The following is a 14,657-nucleotide window of genomic DNA, read 5'->3' as shown; positions in this document are numbered from 1 at the left end:
TGAAATTGTAGTAGATGAAAGAGGAATACTCCGGTGAACGACTCAGCTGGAAAAAGTGCAGGTAATGTGTAGAGATGTAGCGATGCTCCACCATCTGCTCAATTGGAAAAAGAGGGTGACCATAGTTTGTTAAAAATAACCTGATTTATTGGAACATGGAAGCTGAGGAAAAACGACCTACTGTACATATGAAAACTCTCAGATAGGGAAGAACCGGTGCACAGCGTCAATCGTAGGATAAGTGAATCATAAGGATTTATTTAAATTAAAAACATGGACAGAAAAAGTACTGATGCAGTCACTCTAACGCGTTTCACAAGCAGGGTGCTTTATCAAAGAGTAACAAGTAACTACTGACTGACATTCTTATAGCATATCCCTAGAACCTCCCTCAGATTTATACCAATCACACTAATGATTGTGATCTTTGACAGATGTTAGTGTGTGAGTGAATGGAAGTATGCTACAAGAAAGCAATCAGTGAACAAACTGGGCAAACAATGTAATATAAAGAGTTGAATATATCTCTATTCACATACATTTATACACAAAGTAATAGAAAATTAAAAACAAATCGAAAACTCATTCTATCTTCATAGACTACCATGCATTGTATATATCATAAATCAATTTACATCTATTTAATATTATATGAAATACATATGTATTCAGACCAGAGTTCTTGAAAACTAATCAGTACTAAGCATAAATCAACATAACCTAATATCACAGTGCATATTAAATTGGAAGCTACTGTGCATGTTTCGTGGTACGAGCTTGCTCACGGTCTGAATAAGGGAAGCCTCTAACCTTCCCTTTTGAATGCTGCATGGAACCTGGAGTCAGCTTGTTTTCTTGCCACGAGAGGGAAGGGGAGGAGGGTGGGGGAGTTTACGCTCTGACTGCGGGTGAATATCCTTCCACGTCAGCACTCAGAAAGGAAATAAAAAACTATTTTCTCTTGTTGCAAAATAACATAAAAGACATTGTGCAAAACTAGACATAATACAAATAAATTGTTTCCATTACTAATAACTTATAATGTGAACATATATTTATAACTAACACAATGTGTCAATTTGAATTTACATTAAAATTTAAAACCAAACACAAACCATGATGGTAGAGGATTGGCATTCTCAAGTATATGAATTGTAGCAAATGTGTTAATTCTGAAAGAAACTATATACTTACCAATTGCAGTATAGGATATTACTGTATAACACATAAGGGAGACCCATAAGAATTAAAAGGAAATTTATATTTAGAATAGACATATCAACTCTGATAACATGTATGATTTCAGTTTATGTCCAAATTACAAAATATTTTTAAAGAAAGTTTTTAGATTCTATAGAAAGTGTTCTTATAATTATATTGTATCTAATTGAAATCACCAGAAATTATAATAACAGTCTGTCAAGTGAATGCTAACATTAGTCTAGAGTCTAAATTAATTTAAAGTATTCCTAAACTGCTCAAAAATATTTTTTAAAGACATTGACAGAATGTAAGGGTGAAGTTGATTTGTCTCTCCTTACACAGAAAATAAACACGAATGCACTGAATAAAATACATAACTACTTTATGTCAAAAGTTGACATTCCACTTAGTAGAAATATTAAAAAATAAGTCAAGTGAACAGGCATTGCAGTAAATTCCAGATGGAACTGTTCTTCAAAAGTGGTAGATTGTTTTCTAATTCATCCACATTATTAATTAAGTATATAATAATAGTATGGTAAATCTTCAAAAGAAGAAGGTTTCCACAAAATAGTTATGTGTTTGTTTTTACAAATTCGTTTTTAATATAAACATACAAGATGAATATCGGCAAGAAATAGCACTACCAATTACAAATTTGAAAATAAAGAGAGAATAATTGGATAAACCACCCACATGGAAAATGTTTTACAAAAAATTGCTTAAATCCCAATCCGTATTGAGACCTACATGTATGTGGGGTGAAAATCCAATACATCTCCCTTTTATTTAATAGATTGACTCTATGACACCATTGATGGGAGGTGGAATAAGATCAATACCCATAAAGGTGAACCTCTGAGCATCCCTCTGAATGCAGGAGGAGGGATGTTTCAAAACTGGATGATTGAGATCCTCATTTTGTTTTAGTCTCAAATGTTCCTGAATTCTCATTTTCATGGATCTAATTGTACTCCCCAGATACTGTTTTCCACAGGTTAAGAGGTATACCACAAATTTGGTATTACAATTAATGAAAGTATTTATTTTATAACTTCTTCCTGTGGCTGTGGAAACAAAATGAGGAGAGAGTTGCATGTGTACACAAGTAATGCATTTTGGACATTTAAACAAACCTTTCGGTTTGTTCATAATTGAGATATCCTCAGACAAAAATAGGCTGGATGACACAGAGTTCGCTATGGTCCTGGCCTATCTGAAAATAAATTTAGGTCCATCATCAGCCCATCTTCGGATGGCTGGGTCTAATTGAAGAACTCAAAGGCCCTTGCTTCAACTAGTGGTGCAGATGGTGGTGATGTTACTCAGGATCTGTCAGGTAGCTGGGCAACAGGAGAGGAAGCAGGGGCAATAGGGAGAGGCAGGTCATTTCTGAGCTGTCCCATACCAATAGATTTGCCATATTGAGTGAAGATATTGGGAGTGTAATGGAAGAAATGGCAAGGCTGAAGGAGACTAAATCCTCTAGCAGCCAGGGGAATAGTTCCTCCAGCACAGAGGGGACTCTGGATGCTCAGATACCAAATAAGATTGTGGTGGTGGTAGGGGACTCTATTATTAGAAAGGTAGATAGGGCAATCTGTTGCCATGGCCGCATGAACCGAACAGTTTGCTGTCTCCCAGGTGCTCGGGTTTGGCACATTGCAGATAGGGTAGACAGATTGTTGGGGGGGCTGGGATTGACCCGGTGCTCATGGTACATGTTGGCACCAATGACAAAGTTAGAGAAAGATGGAGGGTCCTGTAACAGGGGATTTATCCCTGTTCAGGAAATGTGCCTCTAATCCAGCAGTGTGGTGGTTAACTGCTGGTAGTCAATTAACCAACACCACCTGGCTGATTAGGTTTGTTAGAAAAGCCTGCCTTTGAGACAGGAAGTGAGATTTTTCCTGAGTCTCACAAATTGTGGGACGGACCATAGGAACAGGTGTCTTGAGCTGCAGAGGGACTAGACTGCACGCTGCCAGCAAGACACAGAGGAAAGTACTTCTAAACCTGGATCCTGACATTGCCTTATCACCCAAAGGTGTGGACACCAGAAGAACAAAGAAGCCTTCCCCTACAAGAAACAGATAAGACTTTCCTTTCTAAGACTTTTGTATATTTGCACATATCAAGACATATGTTTGGGGCTGGGAGACATGCTAATCTAAAGGGAGTTCTTGACTGCATAGGTTTAACTAGAAATACTCCCAAGTGGAACAGAAGCTTTGTTTGACCCCTTATTTTCATAGGTTTGGATGATTTTTTTGTGTTAAAGAAACGGGCGCAATAAAAGCCTTATTTAATTTCACCTTAAAACAGTCTCCATTGCGTCCCTCTGCACATGTCCTCTTACATATGGTGTCAGAAGTGGGATTGAGGTGGCCCTTGAAGTTAAAAGGGGCCCCGGAGATTGCCTGTGAATTTTGTTTGTGCTTTTTGCCTACAAACAGCCTGAGCAACATAAACAAAGGATCTCATGCAGCAGAGACCAGAATTAAAGGGATACACATCCAGGCAGGAAATCTACACTTCACTGAAGAAAGCCACAAAACCACAGCCGGACTCTTTTCCCCAATCCCAAGAGGAGAGAGAGAGAGACTGCTGAAGCAGATAAACCTTACTTGCCTATCACAATAAAGTGTAATATGGTCATTGAAATAGGGGTTTTGCCTTCCAGCCGTAGTCAGGGTTAATGAAGTAAGTTAGCCCTTAAAAGGGATAGGCGTTTGTTGTTTTCAAATGTTTCGCTGAAGCAGTGAATACAGATGGTGACCCACGAGCGGTACTGATTCTGCAAGTAAAGGCTAACACACCGCATAGGACTACCAGCTGTGAATGGAGTATATGCAGAAAAGTGTGAAAATTGATGCAAGACTGTGCTGAAGCAGGGGAATTTTCAGCAAACAAGTGCTGAGGGTAGAATTGCCCTACCGGGGAAAAAGGAATTGCTGAACTGTGTAAAAGGTATCCCAAAGCCAATTGCTGAGTATTGAGTCGCCCTGCCGGGAGTGAAAGAAATATTCCACTGCAAAGAATATATTTTTTTTTCTGCAAGTAAAGTCTATCTATGTATCTTGGGAGTAAAACAGGCACCCAAAGTGTGAAGAGTGAATGCCATAATACCCAAAGATGAGACTGAAAATTACTGAACTGAAGCAGAAAACCAAATGCCATTGCTGAAGCCAGAAAATGGGCAGCTAGCAAGCATTATATTTAAAGAAATAGAACCCTGGCCACCCAGCTGAAGTCAAATATAGACTCTGCAAAAATAGGGAAGAAAATTTGTTCCTGGTGTAAAGAACCCTACCACACGGATCAGTGTCCCTTCAGGCCTTATTCAGACGATGAGAGTGAATGCATGCACAGTAGTGCTAATATTGTAAAACTAACCCAAGGGAAGAAAAAGTCTACAGAGAGGCCTGTGAGAGCTACGACCTCTACAAGCAAAATATGCCCACCTTTAGGACTACCACAATTGGGGATTCTAGCAAATACAGTGGCAACAGCTGCAATAGCGCCTCCTGAGGCCAGGAAGAAAATTACACCTGATAGCCCCAAAATGGAGGACAAGATGCAGCATTCCTGTAATGAACCCTACCCCACGGAAGAGTGACCCTTCCAGTCCAATAAAGAGGAAGACATCTCTTACGGGGAACCCGAACCGAGTTACACCCACAAAACACCCCAAGAATGGTGGGGGTGCCTGAACTCGGCACGAACCGAAAAGACCTCTCTCTATGATGACGAATATGATCGGCAGGAGAAAGAGCAGGAGCAGCAGATCACCAAGTATTTCTGTCAGCTAAAGCAACTTCAAGAAAAGCCTGGCGTATATAATGAAGCTGCTAAAGTATCAAATAAAGAAGGAGACCCCAGTATTCCTGATGGGACAGAGTCATCCAAAACAAAAAGGCGGAAAAAGAAAAGCGGTTCTTCACTTACCGTGGAAGGAACAGACACGTCTGCAGATCCTGTGGAGAAAAAGGGGGACTGAGATCCCCTGCAGCCTAGAGAAAATGGAGAATTCGTCCCGCGAATAACCGAATATCCAGAGGGCCCAAGGCAGAAGTCGTGTACCCCAAAGAAGTGTCTGTCCAGTGCCAACAGTGAGGAACCCTCAACCAACCATCCCAGGGAATAGGAGCCGGAACCAGTGAGTGTCGATCCCTTGACCAGCCCTGAAGATGCCCTGAAAAATGCCAGGCATGACTGTGATATGCTCCGTGAACAATTGAAACAAAAGAAAGATAATTACACAGAGCTACAGAAAAATAACGTGAAGCTACAGAAAGATGTGCTCACAATTTACTCTTTGGCCAGGACAGAATTGGACGATCTCAAGACTGAGCTAGATGCTGCAAACACTACAAAAGCCACCATGGTGGAAAAGCAGAGCCAATCCGATAAAATGATGGCTAAGCTGAAGCGGAAGTATGAGGAGGCACTGAAGGAGATTACAGTCTTTCAGCAAGAGGTTCTTTTCTTCAGCAAGAGGTTCAGCAACAGTCTTCGCGTAGAACTGAATGCGTCACAACAAGAGGTCAACAGAGTCCAAACAGAGGTGGCCGTATCCCAGAAGGAGGTTCATACACTCCGCACAACACTGGATGCGTCACACCACAAGATCGGCACCTGCCGCACAAAACTGGAAGTCTCTAAAAAGTAACTTAACAGTCTCACTGAGGAGGTAGACATCTCTCAAAAAACTAACATCAGTCTTAATATGAATCTCAAAGTCTCTCTGAAGGAGCTTCAGACCCCCCTCCTAGATATTGAAGTCTCCCGCCAGGAGACTGTCATTCTCAAAGCAGATGTGCGTAAATGGAAGGAGGGATACATGGAGGCCCTGAAAATTACAGAGACTGCAAAAAGAGAAAACTTAAAACTGAAAGAAGAAAATTCTCATTTGACAGACTACGTCAAGGAAAAGAATGAAAAGCTGCACGAGCTTAAAGAAATAAATAAACTTTTGGAAGATGAGAACTTTGAAGCAGAGCACCGACTGCAGAACCAACTGCAAGGTCTGCGTACGCACCTCCAGAAGGCTGAGGAGAAGCAGCAAACTCTGCAGGAAGACAATCTGCAGGCTGCTAAAGAAGTACAAATGCTGCAGGAACGTCTGATTACCCAGTATGTCACCGCAAAGCAGCATGAGAAACTGAAGGCTACCCTGAGCATCACAAAAGCATCGCTAGAGGCCAAGCTTAGAGCAGAGGTGACTCGGCACAAGAGGGAGCACTGAAACTGAGAAAGTAACTGTGGCCCGAGCAAAGAAATTCACAGTGCTTCACAATACAATGAAAATGTGGAAGCAAGCTCAGAGAAAGCAAAGTGTGCAGATAAATTCCCTGAGAAGAGACTTGCAAGACACACTCAAAAAACAGGGATCTCTCGCGGATGAGATTACAGTTCTACAAGGACAAGTATTGACCCAGACTAAGCGTCAGTATCCCACAGCCACAAAAACCCATGAAGACAAGGGTACAGTGAGAGCTGGGAATACCGCTCGTCTGAAAAACAAGGTTGCAAAATTTGAACCACCTAAACAAGCACTAGCAAAACCTTCAGCCACCTAACAGGCAACAAAAAAAGGTGCACGTGCTGAATCAAAACCAGAAGATTCCTTAGCTGATGAAGCTGAAAAGATGGGACATTCTCTGGAAGTGGATGTGGAATGGCAACTCAATCCCAAAGAAGCTGAACTAGCAACTCCATTGAGTGGAAAAAGTGCAGAGAGACAGCTTCAAGAGCGGACAACTCAAAGGGCTGTTTTTAAATGATCAGCAACTGTTGCCATACAGTACAGTCTGCCTACAATAAGAGGAGCACCCGACGCAAGGGAAATCTCATGACCGCGCACGCAGTAAAAAGACTATACTTGGAAAAAGTCCTCCACGAGCGACTGAGGAGTGCTGATCTCAAGCACCTTCGGGAGGAGACACGAATAAACTGGAGAAAGGGCTCCAATCCCAGTGGGACTGAGGGTTCTCTTCCTCCATCCACTCTCATTCAAGTCACAGAGATATCTCGAATGAGAGTGGAAGGATTGGCTTTGGCCGTGGCAAGCCCGAGCTTCCCACAAACAGGGGAGGGTCCTGTAACAGGGGATTTATCCCTATGCAGGAAATGTGCCTCTAATCCAGCAGTGTGGTTGTTAACTGATGGTAGTCAATTAACCAACACCACTTGGCTGATTAGGTTTGTTAGAAAAGCCTGCCTTTGAGACAGGAAGTGAGATTTTTCCTGAGTCTCACAAATTGTGGGACTGACCATAGGAACAGGTGTCTTGAGCTGCAGAGGGACTAGACTGCACGCTGCCAGCAAGACACAGGGGAAAGTACTTCTAAACCTGGATCCTGACATTGCCTTATCGCCCAAAGGTGTGGCCACCAGAAGAACAAAGATGCCTCCCCCTACAAGAAACAGTTAAGACTTTCCTTTCTAAGATTTTTTGTATATCTGCACATATCAAGATATATGTTTGGGGCTGGGAGACATGCTAATCTAAAGGGAGTTGTTGACTGCATAGGTTTAACTAGAAATACTCCCAAGTGGAACAGAAGCTTTGTTTGACCCCTTATTTTCATAGGTTTGGATGATTTTCTTATGTTAAAGAAACAGGCGCAATAAAAGCCTTATTAATTTCACCTTAAAACAGTCTCCATGGCATACCTCTGCACATGTCCTCTTACAGGTCCTAAAAAAATATTTCAGGGATCTAGGCCAAAAGCTTAAGGCAAGGACCTCCAAGGTTGTATTTTCTGAAATACTACCAGTGCCATGCGCTACCGCAGGGAGACAGTCGGAGATTAGGAAGGTTAATGCATGGCTAAGAAAGTGGTGTAGGAAGGAGGGTTTTGGTTTTTAGAGCACTGGGACTCCTTTTCTGAGAGGTGCCATCTATTGTCTAGGGATGGACTGCACCTCAATGAAGAAGGATCTTCTGTGTTGGGGAAGAATGTTTAAAAGGCTAGAGAAGAGTTTAAACTAGGATGGAAGGGGGAGGGGAATTAGACAGATAACGAACTAAATAGAATGGAAGAGGAAACAAGGGGTATGGTGGTAGAATGGGGGCAAGTGTGAGTTTGACGAGCAGTGAGACACCCATAGTACTGTACATACAGCTAATACTAGAAAACTTCTAAAGACTAAACCAAGTGGGCGCAAAAAGGAAGGAGCAGATAAGATAATAGTACTGGCTGAAAAAAACCTGAAATCCATGCTTGCTAATGCAAGAAGCCTGACAGATAAAATGGGCGAGCTTGAATTAATAGCTACAAGGGAGCAGTATGATATCATAGGCAAAGCTGAACATGGTAGGATGAAACTCATGACTGGGCAGTTAATTTAGAGGGTCATTCCCTTTTTCGGAAGGATCGAGCAAATAGAAGAGGAGCAAATAAAATACTCCAGTATGTTTATATGTTAAACCGGATCTAAACTCTATTATAAGGGAAGATGTTTATGAAGGGAATGATGAAAACGTAGAGACCTCGTGGATAGAAATTAGCAGTGGAAGTTAAAGTATAAAGAAAATGTTTGTAGGGATATGGTTTAAACCACCAAATGTCTGTGAGGTTGAGGAAGCTAAAATACTTTTGCAAATGGAGAAGGCATCAAAACTCGGTCATGTTTGCATAATGGGTGATTTTAATTATCCAGACAGACTGGGGCAATGAGATTAGCATTACAACAAAAGGAAACAGGTTTTTGGGGGTGCTTAAAGACAATCATATGACCCAAATTATTGATCAACCAACCAGGAGAGGGGCAATACTGGATTTGGTCATATCAAACAATGTAGAAGTAATAACAAATATTCAAGTCCTGGAACATTTGGGTAACAGTGATCATAACATGGTCTCATTTGAAATATATTATCAAATAACAGATTACTTGGGTTCAACAAAGACCATAAACACAAAGAAAATGTAACCTAGTAAGGGCACTCACTCATAATCTGGATGTATTGTGATAAAACCTCGCAAAGTGGTACTCAGTGTCCACTGTTCTTATAATAAGAACACAGTATGATATTTAACCAGTATCCAACTATTGCAGCATGTATCAAAATAAAAGTTGGTGGATGACGTATAGGAAACCTTTGCCAGGTCTGCCTAACTGGAACCTACTTCTGGTACAATAAAATTTGGGTTAACTCCAAAATATGTGATAACCCGCATGTAATACGGACAAGGTTTTTCTACCAGATGTAAATAACCATAGTAATCAAGTGTACAACACCTTTATTGATATATAGTAGTAAGTGCTTGGTGTACAGTAGGTTAATAACCTGGAAATTACCTAATATAATGGTAAATAGTAACAGGCTACGGCTATAAGATACCTAGAGTTGTATATATAGACAAATACCTTGCATTTGCATACAGAAGGAGCGGTGGTAATAAGAGTAAGCTGTAACCCCAGGTTTGCTCCTACAGTATATACCCGATCTAGCAATGTCAGGGGCAAGCGCTTGTGAACGAACTCATGTGCCCTAGAGTGACCTGCATGTGTGTCCTATTGCCTGTATGATTCTAATGCTGTGGTGTGCAGCAGTGTATAGACCCTGCAAACATCCAGCAGTGGTGATGAGTTCAGGCTACTATGCTTTTAAACATATACTGCAAGAGGTACCGAAGATAAATCCCTATGTGCGCCCTTAAACCTTCAATCTAATGATACAGTAGTACTGGTAAGAGCAATATCACGTGAACAGGAGCCGACTGAAGTAACGTCGCTAGTTCACAGCTATGAGCAGAAAACTCCTGCACGTGCACCTGTTGCCTACACGCGCGTTTTGCGTTGAAATGCTTTTTCAAGGCTCATATGTTGGGTGGGGGGACTGATGGGTAATCTGCCGCTATATAGATAATATGCAAATGACTCATTGATTGACCTATGACGTGAGCCCCGCAAGGCACAGTGTGCTGTGCAGTGAAAACCAGCAAGGGGGGGGGGGGTCAGGGGTGGCATAGACCTCTGTTCACTCTCATGTACACTATTGTTTTAAGTTGATTCACATTACCTGAAGGTGGATCTACTTGTGACCTGTTAAGTATGTGCCATATGAAAAAGGCCAGAGGTGTATAACAGTAGACCACTATGTAGTAAATACTAGATGAGTATGAGCCCAAAGCTATAGTGGGTTCAGTAGTGGACATGTTAACAGATATGTGTCCCGGATACTAATGGCAGTTATCCCAAAATATTATAGGGGTAATTCATTGCCTAATGGATACACCTGTTGTACCTAGGTGTGTGGTGGATACCAGTAACACACCGTCTGCCGCAAAATATAGTGTAATGTGTTATACTGTATTTGACATGAGCATCGGTGTCTACCTGCAAGACTTAATGCAGGTTTACGACAGATAGATGTGTAATGATGATTTCAGAACCAAGGTAACAGGTGGGTGGGGATGGTAGCATGGTCAGATGAATTGTGTATAAATGAATCCTTCATTAAGGCCACCCGGTAACTGGGTTTTTAAAGTATAGATCCATCTCGCTTCATTCTTTCACAATTCCTTGTCCCAATTCCCTTTCCAGATGCCCACTGAGTACTGGTCAATGCCCATAAACCTAATGGCTTCGGTATTACCATCATGGACTAAATTGACGTGTCGGGACTGGAGTATCCATTTGTTACGGATGCTCCCAATGTGTTCTAAAATCCGTTGTTTAAATGGTCTTCCTGTCTTCCTGACATATTTCTTCCCACAGATGCAGATACCCAAGTAGATGACTCCTGCTGTGAGACAGTTGATGAATTTCCGCACCTCATATTCCTTGGAGTCATCGCTGTTATAGAATTTCTTTCCAGTTTTCACAAATGTACAAGCTTTGCACCTTTGACATGGGAAAGTGCCCATTGGTCTTGTTGTTAGCCATTGAGTTGCCGGTGCTTGTCTATAATGGCTAGGAATCAGGGTATCCCTCAGGCTCCTAGCTCTCCTGCTGACCATAGATGGAAATTCCTGTATAGCCTGTGTGATATCTTGATCTTCTTTGAGGATACTGTATGTCAGTGGCATTTGAAGATTTCTCTTGCTTGATTCCACTGACAATTAAATCTACCAATAAAGCGTATGATTTTATTTTCAGGGCTTGGTGTTTTATTTTTTAGTAGATCTACTCTTGATGTGTATTTTGCCCGTTTTTATGCTGTCTTGATAGCCTTTCTGCTATACCCTCTGTCACTACATCTTTTTGACAAGATCTGGGCCTGGTGTTCAAATTCCGCATTATTACTGCAGTTACGCTTGATGCGGAGAAATTGTCCCACCGGTATGCCCCTTATTAGTGACCCGGGGATGGTGTTTATAGTAGTTATATACCTAGGGAGCACCATCATAACATTAACACTCCTGCTGTTGCGGGTGTACCCCTCTTGTATACGTTCAACAAAGACCTTAAACTTTAGAAAGGTAGGTTTTAATAAACTGAGGTCTAATCTACAAGTAATACATTGGGATGATATTTTTGCAGGGAAAAAATTAGAAGATAAATGTGCAGTCTTTAAAACATTGTTATAAAAGCACACTTATCAGTGTATACCCTTGGGTAATGAGTATAAAAGAAATAAGTCAAAACCAATGTGGCTAAATAAACATGTAGGGGAGGACATGGACAAGAAGAGGAAGGCGTTTAGACTCTTTAAGTCAGAAGGGACGGAGACATTGTATCAGAATTATAAGGAATGTAACAAAAATTGCAAAAGAGCAATCAAATTAGCAAAAATGGATAATGAGAAAAGGATTGCAATAGAAAGTAAGGTCAACCCTAAAAAAATATATAAGTACCTTAATAACAAAAAATTAGAAAAGAAAATTCAGTCTGAGATGGGTAGGCAGATTATTGAAGATAAGGAAAAAGCAGAGGTATTAAACAAATTATTTGCCTCTGTGTTTACCAGGGAAGAATCAATTGCAATAGTAGTGCCACAGGAGGAATCCACAACCTCCATATTAATGAACAATTGATTAACTGAGGAAGAAGTTCATAAGCGGCTTGAAAAAATAAAGTAAATAAGGCACCTGGCCCCGATGACATATATCCAAGAGTTCTCAAGGAGTTAAGCTCAGTAATAGCCAAACCATTGCATGTAATATTCAAGGACTCCATTTCCACAGGCTCAGTACCACAAGATTGGCGTAAAGCAGATGTGGTGCCTATATTTAAAAAGGGAGCTAGATCACAAACGGGGAATTACAGATCTGTATGCCTGACTTTAATAGTGGGCAAACTACTTTAAGGTTTAATACGGGATAATATGCAGGAATACCTAATGGAAAACAAAATTATTAGTAATAGTCAGCATGGATTTATGAAGGATCGATCATGCCAAACTAATCTTATTTGTTTCTTTGAGGAGGTAAGTAGGAATTTAGACCAGGATTGAAAACTGGTTGAAGGATAGACAACAGAGGGTTGTCATAAATGGAACTTTTTCAGGTTGGGCTAAAGTTGTGAGCGGAGTACCTCATTGATCGGTACTGGGACCCCTGCTTTTTAACTTGTTTATTAATGACCTTGAGGTTGGCATCAAGAGCAAATTCTCCATCTTTGCTGATGATACTAAATTCTGTAAGGTAGTAGAATCAGAGCAGGATGTAATTTATCTCCAGAAGTACTTGGAGAAACTGGGAACGTGGGCAGGTGCATGGCAGATAAGGTTTAATACAGATAAATGTAAGGTTATGCATTTGGGATGCAAGAATAAACAAGCGACTTACAAATTAAATGGAGATAAATTGGGGAAATCCTTGATGGAGAAGGATTTAGGAGTGCTTGTAGACAGCAGGCTTAGCAATAGTGACCAAAGTCATGAGGTACTGCACCGACACACTTTATTCGAGCAAATACCCAGTATGTACCTGGCAGATACCTGGAATGCGCCGCTCCTCACCTCTGACAAGCCCCGTTGCATTTGCCTTCCCAGCCTGGGTTCATGCCTGGCTGACGGGCGGCTGATCTGTTAAATGATAATGATTAGGATTTAATAGGCTGCAATGCTTCGCGTGTCTACCAGATGGCATAAATTCATGAATTGTAATGCAGTATATATATATATACTGTGCAGTATTGCAGCCAGCGGGAATAAAATGCTTCAATCCCTGCCTGGAAAATAACCCAATGCACTCGGGCAGAAAACAGTCACAAACCTCAATACACCCGGGTATACCCGAATTCGTGGGACTAGCCGAGCTCGAATAAAGTGTGTCGCCAGTGTAGCTGCAAAGGCAAACAAGACCTTATCTTGCATTAAACGGGCAATGGATGGAAGGGAAGTAAACATAATTATGCCCCTTTGCAAAGCATTAGAGGAACAGCAATGGGCACCAGCTTTCCATAATCTTTTGCAAACCTCTTTATGGGGTGGTGGGAGCTGTTCCACGTGTTTGGAGATGGGAACCACTTCAGAAGAAATATTATATTTTTCAAGCATTTTATTGACGATTTGATCTTAATTTGGGTTGGTGACATTAGCACTTTATGTCAAACCTGACAAAGTATCCTCTGATATGAAACGCGTTGTTCGGGCAATGTTTACTTGTTTGGCTCCTGCTGACCACCGTAGAGCAACGTCGTCACTACTCTCCAGCTCTGTGGACCGGACGTGGTCTACAGAGGAGTTTCCTAGTGAGGCGCAGCCCGGACCAGATCAGGAGCACTGCTGTTTTCTTATATTTGAGTGCTTTGCTGTCTGTTATTGCCATTTGATTAAAGTTGATTTTTAACCATCACATCTGGGCACTTCTCATCCAATTACCATGGGGTGCATCCGGAGGAGATGATCCCAGCATTATAGAGCACAGCTCTACCAGAGAGATGCGATGCCAGCACACCGGTGATAAAGATACCATGTGCAGCACAGATTCACACATGGCCGTGTGAGTCTTTATTACAATTTCTTTTGGTTTATTCCCCCACTACTTCTGGCCATTCCCTCATTTGGGTGGACAGTTTCCTGTGTCACCAAACTAATTGGTCTGTGTACTAATTGCCATTCATTGTGGTTTTATTTACTATTGTTTCTTTTTCTCATTTTTGCGCTCCCCTTCCCTTCTTTTAAGCACTTCACACTTTTTTATTGTTTTAATCAACACTAATAATCTAAATTTGAAAATTACTTTTGATTATAATTATCAATACATTCATTATTTAGATCTATTGTTATTTGTTGATTTGGAGCTACGTATCCAAATTGGTGTCTACCACAAACCAAATACATGAACAGTAACACGTTGTTAAGGGCGGACAGCTGTCATCCCAGAACCCTTTAAAAGGGTATTCCCAAAGGACAGTTTCTAAGACTTAAGAGAAATTGTTCTCATGAAGAAGATTTTGATATACAGTCGAGAGAGATGTTTGAGAGATTCAGAGCCAGGGTTTATAAAGTGGAAGACCTGAAATAAACCCTAGATGAAGTAAAAGCTAGTGAT

The sequence above is a fragment of the Ascaphus truei genome, chromosome 2 (assembly GCF_040206685.1).
Source record: "Ascaphus truei isolate aAscTru1 chromosome 2, aAscTru1.hap1, whole genome shotgun sequence".
Lineage (NCBI taxonomy): Eukaryota > Metazoa > Chordata > Amphibia > Anura > Ascaphidae > Ascaphus > Ascaphus truei.
This window is presented reverse-complemented; position numbering follows the sequence as displayed.